Source organism: Piliocolobus tephrosceles, chromosome 1, assembly GCF_002776525.5.
Source record: "Piliocolobus tephrosceles isolate RC106 chromosome 1, ASM277652v3, whole genome shotgun sequence".
In the NCBI taxonomy this organism is placed as follows: domain Eukaryota; kingdom Metazoa; phylum Chordata; class Mammalia; order Primates; family Cercopithecidae; genus Piliocolobus; species Piliocolobus tephrosceles.
In genome coordinates this window covers 163815439-163839690 of record NC_045434.1, presented here as the reverse complement: position 1 = coordinate 163839690, position 24252 = coordinate 163815439, and positions in this window count along the sequence as shown.

The following is a 24252-nucleotide window of genomic DNA, read 5'->3' as shown; positions in this document are numbered from 1 at the left end:
TGATGGGTGCTGACGAGTTGATGGGTGCAGCACACCAACATGGCACAAGTATACATATGTAACAAACCTGCACGTTATGCATATGTACCCTAGAACTTAAAGTATAATAAAAAAAATTTTAAAAAACCTCATGAAAAAAAAAAAAAAAGAGGCCGTCCATGCTTGAGACCCAGTGACCTGACAGAGAGGCTCATTCTACCTCAGTACCTTTGCACCTGCTCTTCTGTTTGTCTGGATTATTTTTCCCCCAGGTCTTCAGTTGATAAAATCCTTATTCAAGTCTCAACTCGGTTGATACTTCCTCACATAGGCCTTCCTTGAACATTCTATCTAGCTATCCTCTGGCCCAAGTTAATATCATATTCCTTTGTAACAAGTGTTATTTCATTATATTGTAAGTCATTTGCTTGCATTTATTTTCTCCCCTCTCTGATACAATGTAAGCTCCATTGGAGAGCAAGGAATTGCCAGTGTTCATTGCTCCATACATAGTGCCCAGGGCAGTGTCTGTCAAAATGTGTATTAAGTGATTGAATAAGTTGGTGGGAAAGCAGAGGAGAAACTAAAACCAAAGAGGGTTTCAATTTACATTATATTGAGAACTGGAGACAGAAAAAAAGAGAAAAAAATACTCAAACTGGGATATTTAAGAATTTTGACTCTTGGAGATGGAAGGAGTGGATGCTTGAGAAGGAGGAAAGGGTTTTCTGAGACTTGTTCTTGTTGATGTTACAAAACACCCAAGTGCAGACTTAGTTCCTACAGGGCTGCTGAACTGTCCTGGGTAGAAGGTGATCTGACTTGCACTGGCTTCTTGCTCTCGGTTCCTACCACTTTATGCAGAGGTGATTGATGTGGGTCCCTGGGACTGAAGAGATTTACACAAGAATGTTCTGCATTCATTCAACACATATAGAAGTCCCAGACACACACAAAAATGTTCTGGGGGGAACACAGAGATGAATTAGATACGAATCCTGTCTTCAGGAAACTTGAGGTTTAAGTCAAAGGTAAGACTCACACAGAGGTGATCATGTGAAAAGGTAGCCAATGCCAAGAAAGAAAACATATTTCTCAGCTATGTACTCTATACAGCATCTCCTTGGTGCTTTATAGAAAGTATGCCATGGACGGCCACTGTACTCCAGCCTCTCAAAAAAAAAAAAGAAAGAAAGAAAGAAAGTATGCCATGGAATATCCACAAAAACTCTGTTAAGTATCCCCATTTTTCAGGTGATAATAAAATGATAACATTTGTTGAGCATTTGGTCTGTTTAAAGCTAAAGGCCTTCTAAGAATTCTCATTGAATTCTTACACCATTCCAAGGAGGTATTTACTATCATAATCCCCTTTGCACAGAAGAGAAAATTAAACCTCATAGAGGTGAAGTGATTTGCACAAAGTAATAGAGCACTTCTGCTCAAAAAAAAATAAGCAAAAAAAGAATTGAGGACTCTGGTTCTTTCCACTATGCCACCCTTCCCCTGGAACGTTATGCAGAGGCCATTTTCAGCTTTAGGTAAGGAAACACTAGCCAAGCAGCCTGGCTGTCCGACAACACAGTGGGCTGTCCCAGGAAGCAGTGAGCTCTCTGTTGTTATATGCATCCAAACAGAGGCCGGAAAATCATTTGTCTGAGATGAGGTAGTGATTTCTGTGAATAGGGATATTAAACTGATAACTTCTAAGTTTCTGGATGTAACAGCTCATGATTCTATTCCCAGTTGCATGGCCTTCGGACCATCCTTCTCTCTAGACCTCGTTTTTATTCCATGGAGTTATATGATCATTAAGGTGCCTTGTCGGCCTTGCATTAAAAAGTTCCCAGTTTTAAAGGGCAGACGTGGAGGCCAAGGACACTGAGCACTGGCTAGGATTTCTCTCACTGAGGGGCCTGTTTAGCCAAGGGACCTGGGAACTTCGGAACTTTACTTCCTTCCCAATTTTGTCTCCAACTGGTCACAAACAATCCCGTACTGTGGAAAATTACAGGCAGCAAAGCACTGGTTTAATGACAAAGTGTTTTGGAGCCATTCCCATAGCCGGCTTGGGAACCTGTACTTCCCCACACACCGCCTCCTTCCCCACAATCCTCCTCACAAAACCTCTCGTGTTATTAGAATTCCAATTATGCTCCAGTGATTTTGAATCCCAGGAATTCCTTTATCCCAGAGCAAGAGTAATTGGATTTTTCTCCTTCTCAGCCTCGGCTGCCCCTCCACTTCATCAGCATGCTGGGCTCTGGGTCCACCCAGCCCCGTGAAGGAATTGAAAAGATGCCATGCAGCTTTATGAAATCATATATAAGATCTTTAAGGATGCTTTCTGCAGTGGAGGGGGAGTTTTTATTTTTCCATAAATCACTTCCAGCCTTCAGATAACACTTTTATAGTCTGTTAAGGTCCTAAGACAGAATTTATGGTTCTAGAGAATGGCTCCTTCATCCTAATGTGGCCCTTTCTTCTGCCTTTCAAGCATCCCACCCACCCCTTTCTTGAAGGATCTGGGAAAGGGAGTGGGAGGGGAGGGAGCTGAACTGACAACTTCTACCACTGAATGCAGACACCCTGCGCTTTGTATCTGGAAAACACTCTAACATCCTCCATGTCATTCCATCAGCATGAATAGGCTGGAAATAGGCTGAGCAGGTCTTCCTAGTCCCATTTTCCAGATGAGAAAACTAAGACCCCTAATAGAAGCAGGATCCAAAATACTTCTTTTGATTCCAAGTTTCTTTCCAACATGCTGTGATGCGCCCCTAATTACTGTATGGCCTCATTTCTATTCCTGAGCTTAGAAGTAACCCAGGTTTAAAGGGCCGAAATTCTCAAAGTATAGCCCAAGAATTAAAGTAATTGTCTTAGTAATGATGGAGCAGAACTGCTGTCCGCCTTCCCAATCCCATAGCCACCAATAGACTGCGGTGGTAAGCCTGTCAGCCAAACATTTGCAGTCTGCTTTAATCCACCGCACATGACACTGCCAGAGTTATTTCCCCAAAGCACAAATGTGACTGGGTCTCTTTATTGCTAAAAAGCCTTCGGTCTCCCTTTTGCTTAAAGGGAAAAATTACAGAGTTGGTAGGAAACTTAGAGACCATCTAATTTAATTCTCTGTACCATGCAACAACTTACTCTACTACAGTGATATCCCTCAGGCCTCTGCATGAATAACTCCAGTGATGGGGATCTCATTACTCTTTTTTATTCCATTCGTTCCTTTATTCATTTAATTTCTTTTATCTGAACAACAGATTTTTACCGGACAGGCATGATGTTAAGCCTGGGAACAAAATCCTGAATATCACGTACTTCAACATAGTAGTTAAGAGAAAGTTCTAAAATCAGATTGTCTAAGTTCAAATTCCAACTCCATCATCTGGTCGCTACATCACCCTGGGCAAGCACATACTCTTTCTGTGGCTCAATTTCCTCACATGGAAAATAGAAATAATAATACTGTCAAGCTGGCATATTACAAGCATTTAATCCCAGTGATATACACAAGTAAACAGACATCTACAACGCAATGAAGTAAGTGTAGAGAATGCTGTGGGAGCGTCTAATCCATTTGGGCTGGTGGTCAGGGAAGGCTTCCTAGAGGCAGTGACCTCTAAGTGAGACATTATAGCCAAACAGGAATTATCCAAGCAAAGAGGAAGAAAACCATTTTAGTATGAGGAAACGGAACTGCAGACACTATCCTGAAATAAAGGAAAGTGTGGAATGTTCAAAGAGTTATAAGAGCTCAGCATAGCTGGAATAGAGACAGAAAGGAAGGGATATGACCTAGCCACTTCCTTTTCAGAGATCTCCATTATGGAAAATCCTTTCTGTCTGAACTCCCAGCATGGCAGTTACAGGCTTCTGCATTGGCCCTAACTTACTTTTGCAAATTTATCTCTCTATTTTGTACACTTTGCTCTTGCTGTTTCCCCACCAAGGAACATTTCCTACAGTGGGCTCTTAGGGTTTGTAGTTTCTCATATATTTTTGGAGGTAACAGAATCCCTCTTTTCTACAGGACACCCATTCCATGTGATTCAGGTGAGTTCACCATGATCTGAACCCACTTTCAGGCTATGTGGCACAAAGAATAACCCATTCTCTGGCCACAGCGATGGGTTCAGGGATGGCCACATAACCCACACTGAGCCACCCAGAGTCCTCCCTTATCTTTTTCCATTGGAATTAGCATTCCTTTGGTGTTGCTCAGCTGGGAAGACATAAGTTGGGACTGCCAGACCGTCTTTCCTGCCCCACAAAGGAGTCATTCTGAGGAATAGTGCTAAGTAGGGAAAAGCAGAACCATAGATGGCAAGAGAGACAGAGGCAAGATAATCTCACGTGAGCTCCTGGATGGAGACCTGCTGAGAACAGCTGTATTCCTGGACTTCTCAGTTATGTAACCCAGTAAGTTCTCTCTCTTTTGTTTGTTTCTTAAGCTGCTTTGAGTTGGGTTTTTGTCACTTCAAAAAGGATTCTGATTCACCTCTGGCCTCTTCACCACCAGTTACAGCTTAGTGCAATTACCAACTCTTCCATGACGATTGCAGCCAGAAGCAAAGGCCTCCACCTACCCACCACGTTGTTTTTAATCGTGGACACTCAGGATTGCAGTAGTCAAATGGCATTTATCACAATCTACCTTTCATGTTAGAATTTGGTACATAAATCTGGTCTAGCATCTGAAAGGGAAACTCTTTGTAAGAAGCACTGTATCCTCTGTGGTGAGTATTACAATGTCCACTACAGAGCAATTGTCCAATAAATGTCTATAGAAAAAAAGAAAAGGAATGTGAAGAAAGGGCACTGAACAGGAGGATTCAAACCCCAGTTCTAATATTTCTTAAATGAGTATCCTTGGAAAAGCCACTTAGCTCCCCTAGACTCAGTTTCTATACTTCTTTACTTCATCTATAAAACAATCATTTTAGGCTGGAATAAGAGAATGAATGTTACATGCTTTGTAAAATGAAGAGAGACCGATTTAAATAAGTTAAAGCTTTAGTCCCTAGCACTGATCAAAGGGTAAGGAGTACTGGATTTCTGGGTTCAAGACATCTCTGAGAGTAATGATCTATATGGCAAGCTGGCAATCGTCCCTGGACCTCATTTATAAAATGAGGACAGGGAGGAGAGCATTAGGTGAGTTTAGGAACAGTCTATGATTTGGTGACAATATCATTCCTAATCACTTAGCTACTTGGTATATTAGTATCTCCCTCATGTCAGTGGAGGCAGGATGTTAGTCCAAGGGTCTGAAGATGAACAGGGCCCCCCATTTGTCACCCCTTCTCATCATATAATCTTTTATTGAGGGCTTAAATTCAGCAGACACCATGCTAGGTAATTGTATTAATTACCTCACTTATTCTTAAAAACAACACTATGAAGTACGCTCTATTATCCTCTTTCTGACCACAGAGAAACTGAGGCACAGAAATGTTAAGTAACATGCCTAAACCACACAGATAAAGAGTGGTAATGTCATCATTCAAACTTGGGGGACCTTCTCCCAAAGCCCATGCTCTTATCCATCAAACTGCACTGCCTCCCTGTGATTCCCGCTATATCATTTGACAACAGCTGGGAAAGGGAGATCTGTGTCTGCTCCTGATGGCCTGCACAGTCCCAACCATGCTAACAGTCCAGGGTGCTGGGGGTCTGCGTTGAGTGGGAATGCCATGCTGCTAATGTAAGAAAATGTAATTACAGAGCATAATTACAGTGTATCATATTCTGTAATTACACTGATGGTATTTAATATAGAACATATTCTGAAGCTAAATGGCATAGAAATACCCCCTAAACAGAACAGAGTCAGAGCTGCTAAGAACCTGTTCCCTCGACTATATAGAATCGCAGGAGCTCTGTAGAGTCATATGTCTCTCAATAACAGGGATACCTTCTGAGAAAGGTTGCATCATTCGGAAATTTTGTCATTCTGTGAACATCATAGAGTGTATTTAATGCAACCCTAGATGGTATAGCTTACTACACACCTAGGCTATATGGTATAGCATATGGCTTCTAAGCTATAAACCTGGACAGCATAGTACTGAATACTGTAGGCAATTGTAATACAGTGGTATTTCAGTATCTAAACATATCTAAATATAGGAAAAGTACAGCAAGAATATGATATTATAATCTTACAAAACCACTGTCACACATGCGTTCTGTCATTGATGAAACACTCTTATGTGATGTATGACTGTTATTGCATTCCCCATGTTGGTGAAAAGTGTCATCATCCACTCAATGGTCCAGTCCCCAAACTAGGGCTACAATACTTTCCTCTCACATCTTCACCTAACTCATCCATTAGAAGCAGCTCATGTGCCATCATCCTCTAAAAGACTTCTCTGACTCCCAAACTGATGTTAGTTACCACTGATATGTGATGTGCTCTTTCAGTATCTTCAAGCATAGAACTCACCCCACTGTGCTGTAATTGCCTGTTTTATTCTGTGAGTCTCCATGTAGACTGAAGCAACTCGAATGCAAAGAATATGTTTTGTTTTGTTTTTATTTCTCTATTCCCAATGCCTAGAATAATGCCTGACATACAGTAAGTGTTTTATGTGTCTTGAATGAATGAATAAATGAATGAATGGAAAACATCCTCAAAGATAGCATATGTAAGCAATAATGTTTTATTTCTATGACTAGGTATGAGAGAAAACATAGAATTATAGAAGGACATATTGAGAAGCCTTTTAAACCTTCCTTTAATTTTAAAGATGAGAAAAAAAGGCGGGGGGGGGACGAGAGAAGTGAAGAAACTTGCACAAGGTCACACAGCAAGTAGAAAGCAAAAAATAAAAAAAAAAAGAAAAAGAAAGAAAAGGTCTTTTAATTCTAAGCTTAGTTGCTATTCCATGATATGGTAAAATCTTTAGCTATTTATAGCCAAAGATCTAGGTTAAGGAAATGAAGTGTCTGAAAAAATAAAAATTTTAATAACAGAAAATATTTGGGTAACAACAAATGAGTCACAATGTTGCATGGATTGTAATACTTGATATTATGGACTGAATAGTGTCTAACCCCAAATTTAACTGTTGAAGCCCTAACCACCGTGTGATGGTGTTTGGTGATGGGGCCTTTGGGAGGTAACTAAGATTAGCTGAGGTCATTAAGGTAGGGCCTTCATAATAGGATTTGTGGCCTTATAGGAAGAGGAAGATCTGTCCTCACCCCTCTCTCTGAAAGCATGAACCATGTGAGAACATAGCAGGAAGATGGCCACCTGCAAGCCAGGAGGAGAGTCCTCACCAGAACCAGATCATGCTGTCACTCTGATCTCACACTTCTAGCCTCTAGAACTGTGAGAAATAAATTTGGCTTTAAGCCACCCAGACGACGGTATTTGGTTATAGCAGTTTGTGCAGACTAAGACACTTGGCATCACAACTTTTATGATTTACTAAAGGTTTCAATAAAAGGAAAGAATTCCATCTCCACTTAGGTGTAGGTTCCACTGGGCTCTTCAAACTACCTGGCTGCCCTTGGGGATACATGCATGTACTAGAAAGGAGACAAAAGTGGATTAAGTGGACACAGAAATCACACCTCACTTCAGCCAAAAATGTGTATGCATTCAGAAGTTTATTTTGAATACCAAATACCTACTTGTACTTACAGACCAAAAGCTTTGAGAACTATATTTACATAGCATGGAATTTATCTTCCTCCTACCCATTCATTTGTAGTTCATTCAACAATTATAGTGTCAACTGTGTGTCAGGCCCTAGGATCACAGCATTGAACATAGCAGAATCTCTGCCCTCAGTGAGTCTCCATTTTGGGGGCCCTGCTGCCTGTTGAAAAAGCACCTGCCTCAGCAGCCAGACTGTCCAGGTTCTAATCTCAGCTCTGCCACCAACTGAATGTTGCATTTGAGCAAGTTGCTCTGCTTCAGTTTCTTAATCCATTAAATAGAGTTATAATTAGACCTCTCCTCATAGTGTTACTGTGAGGACTATCTAGGGCAACACAAGCGATGTGCTTAGAACCATTTGTGGCATGTGGTAAGTGTCCATAAGCAATATCTTCTATTACCTTCTATATTTTGCCCACATCCCCTCAGAGGAAGGTAGAAAGCTAAGGCAGCAAAGAGGATGCAATCCCACCCTCTTGTTTTACAGATAAGGAAATGCATTTTAGAGAAGACAAGCAGTGTGTCCCAGCTCACACAGCATACTCATGTCAGAGCCTCAATTGCACCCTGATCCAAGGCCATCTCTATGTGGATCACCCAAGAGCCTCTGGCCTAGCACTGCTAGTCACACAGACCAGGGTTCAAGCTCTGAACCTATCCCTTCCCAGCTGCATGACCCGAGAAAGTTATTTAATCCCTTTGAACCTCCGTTTTTCCATTTGGAGACTGGGTATGATAATGCTAATGATGATGGTGATAGCAAGAGTATCAATAATAGTTATAATTCTTCTCTTATAGTTGGAAGGCTCCCATGAGATATGGGATGTGATAAATGTGTAGTAATTGTAAAAGGCCATGCTGTCCAATATAGTAGCCATTAACCACAGGCAGCTATGAGCACTTGAAATGTGGCCAGTGCAACCAAAAAACTGAATCTTAATTTTATTTCATTTTAGTCAAGTTAAATGTAAGTTTTGAAACTAATACTCAAGTTGGTTATTGGAAAACTTCCAAGTATTTACAATTTGGGTGTGTGAATCTACTTTTTTTTTTTATCTCTATTTTATAAAATCTTAATACAGGTGGCCACCTTCTTGCTATGTTCTCTCATGGTGCATGCATTCAGAGAGAGAGAGAGAGCGACAGATTTTCCTCTGCTTATAAGGCTACTAATCCTATTATGAAGGTTCTACCTTCATGAGCTCAAGTAGTGTTTCTGAGGAAAATGTAGCATCCAAATTGAAACATCAAAGTGTAAAATACAGGGTTTCAAAGACTTAGTATTAAAAAAAGAATGTAAGGTATCTCACTAATCATTGTTATGCTGGTTACATGTTGAAATTAGAAGCGTTTGAAGATATTGAGTTAAATAAAATGTAGTTTTGAAATGAATGTCACCTTTTATTTTTCACTTTTTAAATGTGGCTACTAGCAAATTTTAAAATTCCTATTGACTTGACAGATCCACTGGAAAGCACTTAGGAAAGGGCTGTACACCTGGAAGGGTGTCCTCCCTTCTCTTCTTGCCTTCTGACTGTTCTTAAGGATACTGGTTGGGAGAGTGGACCACTTAGGAGTCTTTGGTCACAACTAGTAAAAACTAGCTATGGTTATCTTAACCAAGTGAAGAAGGACATGAGAATACTCCCAGGCTCTAAGGAAGGGCTGATGCATCAGGCCTGGGAAAGAATAAGGGATGGAACCTTGGGAGGAGGGTGCAAAGGTGGCCCCTGCCTCTTGGATGCCTGGTCTGTAATGCTTTTCCATCACCATGTCACAACACCCCAAATGCTAAGGGAAGAGAATCTGGTTGCCTAGCTTGGCTCACTAGCTGGCCCCATGGCTGGGAGTGGTTGGGGGATGGGAGGGCACTTTGATTTACAGACCCAGCAAGAGGCAATATCCAGTGCAGAACAGGCTAACTCTTCCTCCTCCTGTTGGCCCTCCAGCCCTAAGGAAAGTAGCAGCTACCTGCTTTTGCCAGTCTATAGGTTGCCTCTCCGTCCCATTTGACTTCTCAGCTTTTCCACTTCCTATGTAACCATGAATCAATTGAGGTGCTGCTGCTAGGGGGAAAAATATGGGTCCTGGGAAGGCAAGAGCCACAGATGCCACTTAGTGCAGTGGTCTAGGCACAGGGAAACGCTTAGATGTTAAATAGGGAAAGTAGCAAGCAATGGGTGAGTTCTGCTCTGACACTGACTCACTGCACCCTTGAGGGAATTGTACTGCCACTTGAAGCCTCTACTTCCTTAACTAGAAAATGAGAGGAGAGTGGAAGTGCTGGATTCTCTCATGCAGTGAAGCTGTCCCAATCCCTTTAACTCTTGCTCTTATACTTCTCAGGGCTGGACCCCACCCAGAAACACTAGGCGATCCCTGTATTCTATTGGAAGGGAAGACTCAGTTCTGGCTGACTGCGCTCAGCTGCAGCCACCCTCCCAGCCCAATACCCCGCCACACCAAGGCACTGTGCAATTCTGCAACTCTCTCCTGTGCCTGAGACCCTCTGCCCCTTCCCTATTCTCTCACCCTCTCTTATAGCTTTGCTGCAAAATAGAAAGTCCAAGAGTCTCCATGTTCAAAGAAAGCCCTTTAGTCTAATTGATAATGAATAACTAATTCAGCAAAACTAAATATTTTTTCTCTTAAGCAAGAGAATTTAATTCCCTGCATGATCTCTCTTGTTAAAATAGGAGAAAAAGCCTTATAACTCTATAAAATCCATTTTGTCAGCCTCAATCACACTCCTTGGTCAATGGCTTTTTCCTCTGCTTCCTAAAGTGCCTCCTCAGTACACAGACCAGTGGCAAGAAGGACCCAAGAGAACTAGCTTTGAGTATCAGTTATACATATATGTATGTATGCATTCATTCATTTATTCAGCATTCAGCAAAATGTAGGGAGACAGAGATGAATAAGACCTAGTCTTTGTCATTAAAGGGTTCCCAGTCTGCTACAGGAGATTGACAAGTGAGCAAATAACCACCTAGCAATACAGGAAAAAATTGAGAGGCAACATAAAATTGTTATGGGGGTTGGAGGAGGAATCAACAAACTCCACCTGAGGAGGTTCTTTGGGGAGAAGTTTATTCTAGGCAGAGGAAAGAGCAAATGCAAAGTCGTGACGGGTGCTATTTGTTTGGACAGTAGAAATAAGTTTAGCTGAACATAAGTTGCAAGAGGGATATTAAGTGAGGAGGCCAAGATAAGTCATTTCATCTTTCTGAGCCTGTTCCACCATCTATCAAAAAGGGACAATTGCCCCCAGTCTTTTTGCCTCTAGGAATGGTAGAAAAACTGAAATATAATTCTTTGTGATCATTCTTTGAAAATTGCAGTATATTATGGAGACAGATGTTAGGCTGAATTCTTAAGAGCCAGCATATCAGCTCTGGGGCCTCCAGCACCCTCCTGGCCCCATGTAAATGAGAGGAGCCTATCGGATGAACCTTGCAAAAAGCTTCCTTTGGCAGAAGGGCAGTGTGCATTTATCTTTACCAGCTCAGCTTCCAGCCCCATGTTCATGAAAACTCAGGGGCCCATGGGTCTTAGCATCTCCTCCAATCTCCCCATGAGTTCCTTGTACTTGGAGTAAGATACATCTAGGGTCAAATCCTGGCTCTGCTACTTAAGAAATATGAAACCATAAGATTCTCTAAGCCTCTCTTAGCTTCCATTTCCTTGCCTATACAATAGGACTAATGGTGTTTATCTCACAAGATTTGAAAGGATTAAATAAAATATTTGATGGGAAAGTTCCTGGTAAACTATAAGAAATATGAAAATATAAGCTATGACCATCATCCATCACCATTGTTTTCCTATTACCTCTTAATGAGAATCTCTCCTAATGAATAAACCACTCTCATTTCAATGCAAAGTATACTGTACTGGAAGTTAAGAAACCTGAACTCTATTCCCAACTCTTCCCGTATACTATCAGGCTCCTCTTACATCTCTCTCTTCTCCTTTCTCTATGTCAGGAACTACATTTCCCAGGCTCCTTTGCCTACTGGCTTCTCAGTAGGTGTAGCCATTGAAATGGCCAACTACAAGACTGGACAGTGGGAGAAGGGGAGAAGCCAGGGTGTTTTTCTTCTCTTGCTCTCCCTCAGGTACTGTGTCTCGTAGCCACTGTGTCTCAGGTGCTGCTGTATTCGTAGCCACTGTGTATGCACCACAGCTCCAGAGCTTGCTGGGTTCTCAGAATTCTGAAGTTTCCAGGATCCTAAGCTTCTAGCTCCTATTAGGTGGTCCTGGCTTCTGGCTTGTGATAACACCTCCTCCTGTTGGCCCTCCAACCCTAAGGAAAGTAGCAGCTACCTACTTTTGCCAGTCTGTAGGTTGCCTCTCCATCCTATTTGGCTTCTCAGTTTTATCATTTCCTATGTAATCATCTCCTGTACAGAAAGATATCCTGGAGTCATTTTATTCTCAGGACCCTGATTGATACTCTGAGAGTTATTTCATTAGTCAAAGGAATACAGTGGATTATATCTAAGGCATCTTCCACTTTTTATAGTCAACAATTTTGTTGTTGTTGTTAAAAGAATTTCACAGAAAAGAATTTCACAGCTGTCCCATCTACCTTTCTTGCTAGGTTCTTTCCCTGTTAGCCACAGCCATCTTGCTGGCTCCAGTAATATTCTCCACCTCACCATCAATACTCAAAACTTGGCTCTGTAACACCAAAGATCTCCCAACCTAGCCCCAAGTCATGGGTAAAAGATTTAACTGTATGATTCCCTTTGTTCTCCCTTGGTCCATCAGGTCTTTCTCTCATCCTTCTGTAGGTAAACATTTTGCATGTATTTTGGATGGGTGTATACATAGAAATCACCTAACTCAGAGCAAGGGTTCACGGAACATGCTTACTACAAGCTTAGTGAATAAATACTTGCCACATCACACATCTGCTTGGCTCTACATTTTTTAGCGCCCTGCCTTGCACTCTTTTATAACCTATTGTCAGACAAACTGAGTCCAAATCCTGCCTCTTTGTGACCTTGGGTACCTTTACTTAACATTTCTGAGATGTTTCCTAGTTTGCATGATCCAGGCTCAACAACCTGGTAGGGTTATTGTTGGAACAGAGAGAGTAGACGGTCATTTTCTTCCCTCTGCCTTGGACTTTGACCTTCTGCAAGCTTGTATCTCACCTCACTTCCCACTCCCCTTCTGTTTCCACGGTCCAAACCTAACTCCTCTCCTATGCAGTGATTTGGAACAATAAACGCAGCACCCTGGTATGCCAAGCGCTTTCCTGGTGGCTCCCTGCACGGGGCCTCATTTCCATTGTGTTTACCTTAATCCATGAAGGAAAACCAGAAGCCTTTCTCTTTCAAGGGCTACAAACTGAGATGCCAAGATGTTAACTCTTATTTCCAGATCACACAACCCCCAGGCCACCTCTAACATATCCACAGCAGTCATTCAGATTCCAAAGACATTGACTTATTTCTCGTCACAATTTGCAAGCAAAGCAATAATGCTCTAATTATGTGTCTATTATCACCATCATCGTAATGCACCCACATGGATAGTGGCAGCAAAGCTGGGTTAATATATTCATTAGGGACAGGCATGAGCAACATGACATTAATACTGCTAATAATACCTAATTGGGCTTAATTACAATGTGATGCCTAATATATTGTGATGAATTTATTCTCAAAGTATTTACATATTTGTAGTTAAGTAATTAGCATTCTGTCCATAAATAACTCCTCAAAAGTCCACTCCAGCTCTGGAGCAGAAGGGAGACTGAACACACCCTCCTCCTTAAAATGGTCTGGCAAAAAAAAAAAAAAAAAAAAAAAAAGCTCTTAATTTGTGTAGAAATATATATGTCATGTCTTCCTTAGAGGAAAAGTGAAGGGGTCCCATGGGAAAGACATTTGGGGGAAGGTAGCAGGAGAAGAGAGATTTGTTCCTCTCAACTTCAAGAGTCTGGTGGAGAGTAAGAGCTTTCATGCTGGGGGTTTCCCTGAGCTTGTCAGACCACACAGCGAGTTCTGTGATCTGTCCCGGGTGACGTACTCGAAGAGGGACATTCACAAACAGGGGAGGGCGACCTGGTGGAGAGAGGACTCAGAGGTGCAGCTTGAGAGTCCTCAGCATGCTTAACTTGCAGAAGAGAAGTCACAGAGATAAGAAAGTGGTTTTCTCAGATTTGAAGGGCTGTCATGAGGCCGCAGCAACAGACTGTGAAGTGGGCAGCAACATAGGTTTTGAAGTCAAGGAGAAGTGTTTGAATCCCAGCTCAGCCACTTACTATGCACATGATCGTGTATGAGATGCACAATGTCTCTAGAACCCTGTTTTATCTTTGGGTGCTATTAAGTAGATCTCAAAAAAAAAAAAAAAAATGGATATGATGTCTGAGTTCTGGGATTCCAGAATCCTCAGCCTACCTGCCTCATGGAACAAGGGTTAAATAACCTAGGCATTAGAACCAGAACGCATTTCATACCTATTCCCACCATTTCTTTCTGGTGATGTTGGGCAAGTTATTGAATCTCTGTGGATCTCAGATTTACAACTTGAGAGTCAATATAATATCACACCTCACTTACAGGGTTGTCATGAGAATTGAATGAAGAAATAATTCATGGAACATGCTTGAAGTACTTGGCACATAGTAAGCACTCAATGTTACCTAGTATTAGTATTGCTGTGGACACTTCTTTTATTTAACATCCAGCTGCAGAGGACAAAATATTCCCTAGCTAGTTGAGATAAAAATGGAATTTATTACACTGATTAAATGGCCATGAGGGTTTTGAGCGCTGAGGACAAGTTCAAGGTTTGGTTGTTCAGGAATAAACTCCCAAAGCCATATCCCAGGCCCCAAGAAAGCTGCTATCTCTTCTACCATCCAGAAGCCACCAGCTCTAATCCATCTTCATGGTCATGGTCAGGAAGCTATGCGATGAGGAAGCTGCCACTATCAGGAGGCAACTATTATTACTGCCAGCTGCTTGGCCACATTGTGCCTATCACAACCCACACCAGCTGACTTGCTGCCTGACATACACCATCCAACACCCATTACGCTGTTTGGTGGATAGTGTTCCAAGGCGAATAATCTTCTAGGAAAACGTGATGTCTACTACTAGTCAGGTCTTCAGTCCCAGAACCCTATCTGGTTGTCCACATAAAGCCTGAGAAACCTCTTTTGCTCCTTCAACTTAAAAGCCAGACAGGAATTTGGGCAATAAGCTGCTCCTTGGGCCACGCCCTTGACTTTCTCCCAGTCTTAGACCTCTAGATCTCATCATTTCCACAGCAAGAAAAGTCTTGCCAAGTCCAATACCAAAAAAAGAGAGTGCTTCTCCCTCTGGCATAGAGTTGATCACCTAAGCTGGATAGCATTTCCTCCTTCTGCAAATCTGTCTGTGCTCCAAGAGAGGGGAAGACGGGGAGGCAAGTTCCAACTGGAGGTAGACTTAGGCTTTTCTACCAGCCCCAGCTCTGTGCTGGTTATCCTCCACTTGCCAGCTGCACCATCTGCCATTTCTGCCATGAGGCCAACCTCCAAGCAGAGCAGCACCAGGGTTCCCTATCCTTCAGCTCCCAGCTGGATCAGTCAATGCCACTGGCAGAAGATCCAAGGCAAGAGGAGAAACGAGCGGGCGTTTCTGCCCCACTTCCTCCAGATTTCAGCGCTGAATTTCTGGCAGTTTCTGCATCCCTCTGTGGCTATAGCTCCTGCCAGGTGACCTTCTTCCTGGGCTTCCTGGTGACACCACCATCTTCTCTTTTGCTGCAAGGTACAGGGGAAATAATGACTTTCAACTGTTGCTAACCCCTGAGTGCATCAGCATGACTTTTTGGCTTGTTTAAGCTTGCTCACAGCTCTATTTAATTCAATTATTAAATAATCTCTTTAGTTAAATACTATTTCCTGCAAGGCTCCTAACAAATACCAGCCCCAAGGAAAGGATCTAAGAGAGAGCATTTCTCCTTTTCTCAAGGCTTGTTTCATTTATTCCCCATTTAGTCCTCCCACTAAACTCTCTAGTCTCTCCTAAAGGAGTTCTGCCATGTTCCTGGACCAGGAGCAGTCTTCTGTCTCAGCACAGAGGTGAAAGGGCAGGGGAGAGGCCTTAGTTCCAAGCTGATGGACAGTTTGCTCAAGATCCAGGAAGAGCTACCATTTTCGTTCAAGTCCAAAGGCAGAAAAAAATCAGTGTTCCAGCTGGAAGGCAGTCAGGCAGGAAGAGTTTCCTCTAATTCAGTCTTTTTGTTCTATTTGGACCTTCAACTGATTGGATGAGGCCCACTCACATTAAGGAGGGCAATCTGCCTTCTCGGTCTACCAGTTTCAAATGTTAATGTCTTCCAAAAACACTGTCATAAACACACCCATAAACACAACCAGTTATCTGGGCATCCCATGACCCAATCAAATTGACACATAAAATGAACCATTTTGTACCACCTATTGTGAGGATTCTCTCTGTTTTATCTGCACCCACCTTTCTAGATGCCTCCCACATAGTGCAGTCCTCCAGGAAAACATGGTCCAACACAATCCTTATCCTTAATTATGCTCTCTCTGTTTAAATATCCTTTGAGGAAAACCTAGGGTAGTTTTTGTTTCTATGGGACTTGTTTCAGTGAACCTTGGGTAATACAGGGAGCAAACTGGAGACAAGGGGACCAGTTAAGAGCTGTGACAATTGTTTTGGGATAAAGGAACGGGGGCTCAAAACTAAAATAAGAGTCACAAAGATGAAAGACAGAGTGGGAAGGGATCCAGAACCATTTAAAAAATAAAATAATAAGGCTTGGGGACCAGTCAAACATTAAGCATGAGGGAGAAGGAGGCATCTGTGATGAGTTCTAAGCCTCTGATTTGAGGAGCACTGAAAGGATGATGTCATTTGATGAGGTGGTGTGGGTGGGTGGATGAATACAGTTTGGAATGTGTTTTCCATAGGATACTAGTAGACAGTTAAGCATTGAGCATATGGCTCCTTAATGGACATTTGTCATTTTGTATCCCAGAATCCCTTCCTGCAGCCCCTCTGTTTTCAGATATTGTTCTAAATAAGTGATCTCATTGGAAGCTGATATCTTTGTCTGAGGCTCTGCCTAGATTAACTCATGAAGAGATAGGCCCTTGAACCAAGACAAGCCCCACTGCATTCTTCACCAGGATTTTCTAACCAGGTCAAGAGAGCCTCTTTCATTCCTTTTTATAAAAGTTGTGAGCCTGAAGATTTTCTGAGCTGCCAGAAAGTCCTGAAGCCAGACTGAGAGAATGGAGCCAACATGAAAGACAAGCCATGTCCTGACAGTGCTCACATCCCTAATTCTAGCTGTCACAGGGTTCAGCTGTGTCCCTGCCCTTTCCTAGGCTAGTTTTGTGTGCCAGTGCTTTCTCTTAGTATTTGCCTAAACTCTTGGCATTCTGCCGTAGAGTTTTATGGGGTCTGAAGCTCAGAAAGGCATCAGTGTTAGATGCAGATCTGAGACACATCAGCAGAGAAACAGTAACTAGAGCCTTTAGGGCAAAGAACTTACCAAGGACAACTATAGGATGAAATATAGGACAAGCATAGGATGGAAAGAGAAGGAGCCAGGGACAGAATCAGAGTAATCCTTAGTATTTTGAGGGTAAGCAAAAAAGAAACCTCGTATGGAGAGTGAGAAGGAGTTTTAAAACGTGAAAGAAGAATCAGTGGAGTATGATCATTGAAATAAAGGAACGAAAACTTTCTCAAAGGCCTGGTCAACACAGTCAAACATGGCAGAGTTCAACATTGAAAAGAATCCATTAGATTTAATCAAGCAGATTGGCAGGGAAGAAGCCTTCTGGCCCCAACTCTGAGGATGAGTGGGAGGTGAGAAATAAGAGACAGAAAGTAGGGGTACAGAAGAATAGTCTGGGTGGTGCAATGTGGGGTTAGGACAGATCTTTAAAATAATGAGGAGGTCTGGAGTTTGTGTGCTGAAGGAACGGAAGAAGGGGAGAGCCCTTACAGGCAGTGGAAAGGGTCCAAAGCACAGGAGTAGAACTTAAAGTTTGCAAGGCACTTTGGCACATCTTTGCTCTTTCCCTTAATACCCTTGGGAGTTTGTTCCTGGGGAGATTATTATTATTCCATTTTGCAGTGATAAAACTGAGGCCTAGAAAAGTTAAGTGGCATACCTAGGGTCCCATGGTAAAATGGTGGGCCTTGGACTCAGACAGTGTCTTGATCTTATGCCTAGTGCTCTGTCTCCCACACCACATGCTTCTTACTGCTCAGGGTAGTGTTAGCCTCCACCCTGGATTTAGACAGGGGACTTCAGGAAACAGGAAGAAAGAGAGTTAACCCATATTGAGGATACCTGCCATGAATTTGACACTATGCTGAAGACTAAGAGTCATTCAACAGATATTTATTAAGTAACTACTACATGCCAGGTGTAGGAACCAGGAATTGGCTCGTGCAATTTTGGAGCTTGACAAATTCCAGGATCTGCAGTCAACAAGCTGGAGATCCAGGGGAACCAATGGTGTGGTTCCAGGCTGATGGTCAGTTTGTTCAAGACCCAGAAAGGGCTACTGTTTCAGTTCAAGTCCAAAGGCAGGAAACCAAAGACATGAACCCCTGCCCTCTACCAGAGAGAGACAGACAAACAAGACACCTTCTTGTATTCCTGCAGTGAGCACACTTGTATTGAATGCATGCTATCTTCCAGACTCTATTTGGGACCTAAAGATCTGACAGTGAACATAATTGAAAATAAAATTTAAAAATAAATGAGTAAAGTCTATACTCTATTACATGGTGATAAGTGCTATGGAAAAAAAAATTAAGTCATGGAGGAATCAGGACTGCTGGAGTGGGAGGATTGCAATTTTTAAAAGAGTAACTAGAAAAGGTCTCACTGCAAAGAAAAGGTTTGAGCAAGACAATGAAAGAGGTGAGGGCATATGCACCTTTAGGATATTTTTGGGAAGAGGAACAGCAAGCGCAAAGGCTCTGAAGTGAGCACGTGCCAGGAGCAGTCAAGAAGCTAGAGGGAGACCAGTGTACATGCAGTGTGGTGGGGTAGGATGGAGCAGAGTGCAGTAAGGAGGGTACTGTGGATTGGAGGCAAGCAGGCGTGTGGTTAGGGTCATGCAGGTAAGGTGGTGTGGCGTAGAGAAGATCTAAGTGAAATGGGAACGGGTGCAGTAGAGTGAGGAAGGGAAAGCTGGGGTGCCTAAGACCAAGGTAGTGGGGTCTGTTGGAGTTGGATAGAATCTTAAGGCCCTCTAGACATATTAAGGACTTTTATTTTTTTCTCCAAATGAGACAGAAAGGCCTTAACAGTGTTGATCTTAAGAGTTTTGTGATACGGCTTTATTTGAACAGCACCACCAAGGCTGTTTACTGAGAAGACTGTAGGGAGAAAGAGTGGAGTCGAGGGAAACATTAGGAGATTATAGACTTAATTCAGGTGAGAGGTGCTGAAAGTTTAGTTCAGGGTGGCAGCAGTGGAGCTGGTTAAAAGTGATTTGACTGTTGATATATTTTGAAAACAGAGCCAGCAGTATGTGCTGGATTTTGGGTGTGAGAGGAAAAGGAGAGCCAAGGATAGCTCCAAGATTCTGGTCCAAGCAACCAGGAAGATGCAGTTGCCACTGAATAAGATTAGGAGGTCTTCAGTGCCAGGAATGTGGGGATCCAGTGTTTGACTTGGTAAATATTAAGTTTGGGGTGCCTTATCTTAAAAGGTTAGATAGGGAGTTGGTCATGTAAATCTAGAGTTCAGGGGAGAGACCTGAAATAAAGATAAAAATGTAAGGGTCATCAACTCAGCCAGCGTGAAGAGGTTTACACCAGCCAAAGATGGAATAATTCATTCAACAAGAATATTAACTGCAGTGGGTTGACATGCACATAATATGTTTGCAAATCAATGCCTTCATAATGAAACTGAAAAATATATCACTGGTCCCTTTGAGGATGCTAAAGAATAAATTCATTATTCAAAAACTAGGAAATAAGAGAAAATAATTAAGCATTTCAACTGCTTTTCCTTTTTGAATTGCACTTCCAGGTAATCATATAGTTGATGAGGGAAGTATTCTGATAAATTAAGAAAGAATAATAGAGTTAGATGATCACCATTTTGTTAACCCCTGATGAAATATTGACCCTAGGCAGTAATCATCAATAGCATCACAAAGCCACTGACCGGACATAGCATGTTTCCTATCAGACACCAGCTATAAAGTACTTTGCCAAAATATAAAAACTTGTTCTAATCAAGCCTCCAGATCTGTTCACTAATTTGTAGGAAATACAGGAGACAGAGGAACACGTTTAAAGACACTAGGTGGATACAGTCAACAAAATCCAGAATGTGACAAGCTCCTAGCACAAACAACCCTGTTTCTTCAACAAAGAAATTGCAATAAAATAAAACAAAGGTATTCACACATATAGAGACCGAAGAGCTATATGTCAAATGAATGTTGTATATAAACATCATTTGGGTCCCAATTCAAACCATACCACTGACTAGAGATATTTGATAACACTGAGAAGCTATTGCCATTTTATTAGGTGTGATAGTGGTATATGATTACATTTAATAAAAAACATCCCAATCTTTAAAAAATATATTAAAATATCTATAGTTCAAATAGTGTTATGTTTAGGATTTGCTTCTAAATACTCTATTGGAAAGAGGGGAAAGTTGAAAAGAGTAGAGTGCTACAGCATGTATATTTATAATACCATCCTTTATACTTCTGTATGTGTTTGAAATTATCCATAATTTTTAAGGTCTAGTGAAGTAGTTATTAGATAACAAATAACACAAAAAGAATATACACAAGAAATTCAAGAACAGGTAAAACTCATTGTAAAAGAGTCCCCTATGGGAGGGGTGCTGCTGACTACAAAGGGGCACACGGGAACTTTCTGGAGTAATAGCAACGTTCAATCTTGATCTGGGTGATGGTTACATATGTTTTGTAATCATGTAGTATAAGAGCCTTAAGATTATAATGTTTGCACAGTTTACTATATGTGAAATTAGACTATATGTAAAATTATATAGTACACAATATGCAAGGACAGAAGGGAAGCCAGGTGCACACTTACAATTCCAGCACTTTGGGGGGCCAAGGAAGGAGGATCACTTGAGGACAGGAGTTCAAGACTAACATAACAAGACTCTGTCTCTAAAACAATTTGTTTGTAATTTTAAATGGTGCACCAGGACATAAAGGGCAACAAAAGTTGTAAGACTGGATGAGATCAAGAGAGCAAGTGGGGACAGGAAAGAGGATAGAGTATTGTGTTCGAGAGCACTTCAACCTGCAGGAGTCCAGGAATTGAGGAGAAACTAGCAAAGGAGACAGAGCAGGACAGTCAGTGCAGTGGGAGGACAATCACAGTGAGGTGTCCTGGAAGGCAACTGAGGAACGGCTTTTGCGGTGTCAGAGGCTGCTGGTGGACTCTCAGACGAAGACTGAGGAGTGCTCTTGAGTACACCCTTTCGGGAGCAATCAGGACAGAAAGGGAGGCAGCCAAGAAAGGGCTTCCTGTGAAGGAAGTTTATAGACAGAGAGAAAGGAGTAGTGGAAGGGGCCTGACCATGCTGTATGGTCCAATTTGGTGTCTCCACTTACGAAACTATGGTCAGGGGCAAGGAACCCCACTCCCTGCACTCTGTTTGCTTTGAGTGTAAAGCAAATATAGTAATGATGTGTGTCTTGGTCTACGCATGCTGCTATAACAAAACAGTGTAGATTCTAAATTGTGTAGGTTATAAACCACAGAGATTTATTTCGCACAGTTCTGGAGGCTGGAAAGTCCAAGATCAAGGAGCTAGTAAATCTGGTATCTGGTGAGCATCCACTTTCTTGCTCATAAGTCCCACAGGGTATCCCCGAGGTCTTGTCAATGTCACATCACAGGGCAGAAGAGAGTGAGGGTCTCTCTGTGGCCTCTTATATAAGGGCACTAATCCCATTCAAGAGGGCTCCACCTTCCCAATCTAATCACCTCCTAAAGTCCCCATCTCCTAATACTGTCACTTCGGGGTTAGAATTTGCAGGGGCCACAAAGCCAGTGCAAATTCAACATATGAATTTGGGTGAGACACAAAGCCGGGGCACACCCAGCAATGTCCAACTTGTAGTCGGTTGTGAAGGCAAAATGAGGTAACTTATGTGAAAAGTCTAGCATAGTGCAGGGCACCTGGTAGTTACTCAATAAGCTGTCTTGACAGAGAGTACAAACTGTGGGCCTGAGTGGAGGACTTCAATCAGAGAAGAAATGGCATTTGATTGGGTCTGGAGGATGGGTTGCATTCAGAACTGGGAGGACTAGAAGGAAAATTTGAAATAAATAATGTAAAAGATTATATGAGGTTTTAAAAAAGGAGGACAAGAAGAAGAACTGGAAAGGCTGATTGTTAGGAATTCTGTGGCGCCAGAAGTGTCCTGGGGCAGTGTAAAGTCAGGAGGCTCTGGGAAGCCCTCTTCTCTAGAGGAGTTTGAAGAAGCCTGCCAGCTACACTCAGGCTGCAGCTGTGACCTTGCTGGGCCCTGAGAGTGACAAGAACAGAGCCCATAATTATTCACCTTGCCACTTGTTTCTGTAGTTTATTGTGACAAGACAATGCAATAAGGAGGGAGGTAATCAAAAAGCAATTTTGTAGCAGTAAGCTTAAAGTGACAAACCTTGCTTTTCCTAAATAAATCACTATTATTCCCATATGGCTCGGGACTGACAACTTGGGTTTCCTTAGTAACCAAGTACTTAGCTAAACCTGTGGCTCAGTGTGAGCGAGAGCAAGCTGCATCTGGAGAGAAGAACTAGTTGCCAAGTCTTTCCCAGAGGCCCCCTCACACCTCACAGGTGAACGCAGATGCCATTAGCATTCCTGGCTTTAACATTCTCCGTTTTCACTATTCTCTGGGGATCCCTGAGGTCTATGACACATAGTAATTTGTCATTTTGCAGAATCATTAATTTGGTTTTTGAAAACCATTTGTTTTGCTACTGACTGGATTTGGGAACTCCACCATCCAGATCTCAGCATGGCTTTTGAGGTTTACAAGGTAATGCTCATGATGTGATTCCTTAAAATGTACCAAAAATGGCTTCTCTGTGAATCACGGTCCTAAAAAAAGAAATCCAAGAGCTAATGCTGGTGACTGAAGGAAAGAAAAAGCAATGAAGACTAGGAAAGCAAAGGCACTTAAAAAGAAAAAGTTCCTGTAATCCCAGCACTCTGGGAGGCCGAGGCGGATGGATCACGAGGTCAGGAGTTCGAGACCATCCTGGTCAACATGGCGAAACCTGGTCTCTACGAAAAATACAAAAATCAGCTGGGTGTGGTGGCACGTGCCTGTAATCCCAGCTGCTTGGGAGGCTGAGGCAGGAGAATCGCTTGAAGCCAGGAGGCAGAGGTTTCAGTGAGCCAAGAATGCGCCACTGCACTCCAGCCTGGCAACAGAGCGAGACTTCGTCTCAAAAAAAAAAAAGAAGAAGAAAAAGAAAAAGTTTTGTAACAAAAATATATATTTTACACAGATATTTATAAATATCTAGATTCACGAAGCTTTTTGAATATATCCTTTGCAAGTATTAAGTATCTATGCTCTTGTTTAACAGTTAGCTCTTTTCTTCTTCCCTTTTTTTTCTTTCCTTTCTTCCTTCTTCCCTTCTTTGGACACATTTGTTGATCACCTACCTGGTCTAAGCCATGGGCTCTGCACACAGAGGCCTGACACCCTTGCTAGGGAGACAGATGTGAACTGATGAGTTATAACTCCAGGCTGAGAACTCAGAGGAAAGCGTGACCACTTCAGGAGGATTTGACATGTGGGATTATGGGCCAATGGCCTGAGGATTGGTGTGAAGCTGACCAGGGCTTGAGCATAGATTTTGCAGAAGCTCTGGAGGGATGGGTTTGGAACAAATGTGTAAGGGCCTAGACTCCCCGCTCATTGCCATGTCATGCCAAGAACACCGCGTCCAGGCTGTCCCTACTTCTCCTTGGTTCCCCAGGCTCCTCCTATCTCAGGGTCTCTGCCTGGAATGCTCTCCATGCCCATCCTTTGCATGGCTGCTTTCTTGACACCCTACAGCTCTTGGTGTGAATCTCTCTTTCTTAGGGATGGGAGGAACCCTACCCTAGACACTCCACCTAAAGTTCCTATTATTTTTCTTAATGGCGTTTAACAAAAACACATTTTAATTTTACATTGTTTTCGGTGTACTTGTTACATCTGTCTTCTCTCCTAGACCCTAAGTTCCTCAAAATCAAAGAAAAAAAATTTTTTTGACTCATGATTGTATCGCCAGCACCTGACACAACGTCTCCTGATACATGGCTGATTCCTCACAAATACTGGTTGAATGAATGAATAAATGAGTCAAGACATAAATTAGAGGTTACCTCTTCCACCAGGCCTACCTGCCAAGTCTGGAGCAGGGTCTCTTTGCTTACTAATAATACAAAACAGGAAGTATTTACTTGCCTGCTCTCACTCCTCCCCCTGCCCCAACCAAGAGCTCCCTAAAGACCAAGACCACCTCGCTCTCTCCCATTCAGAGCCTGGCACAAATGCATCCCAA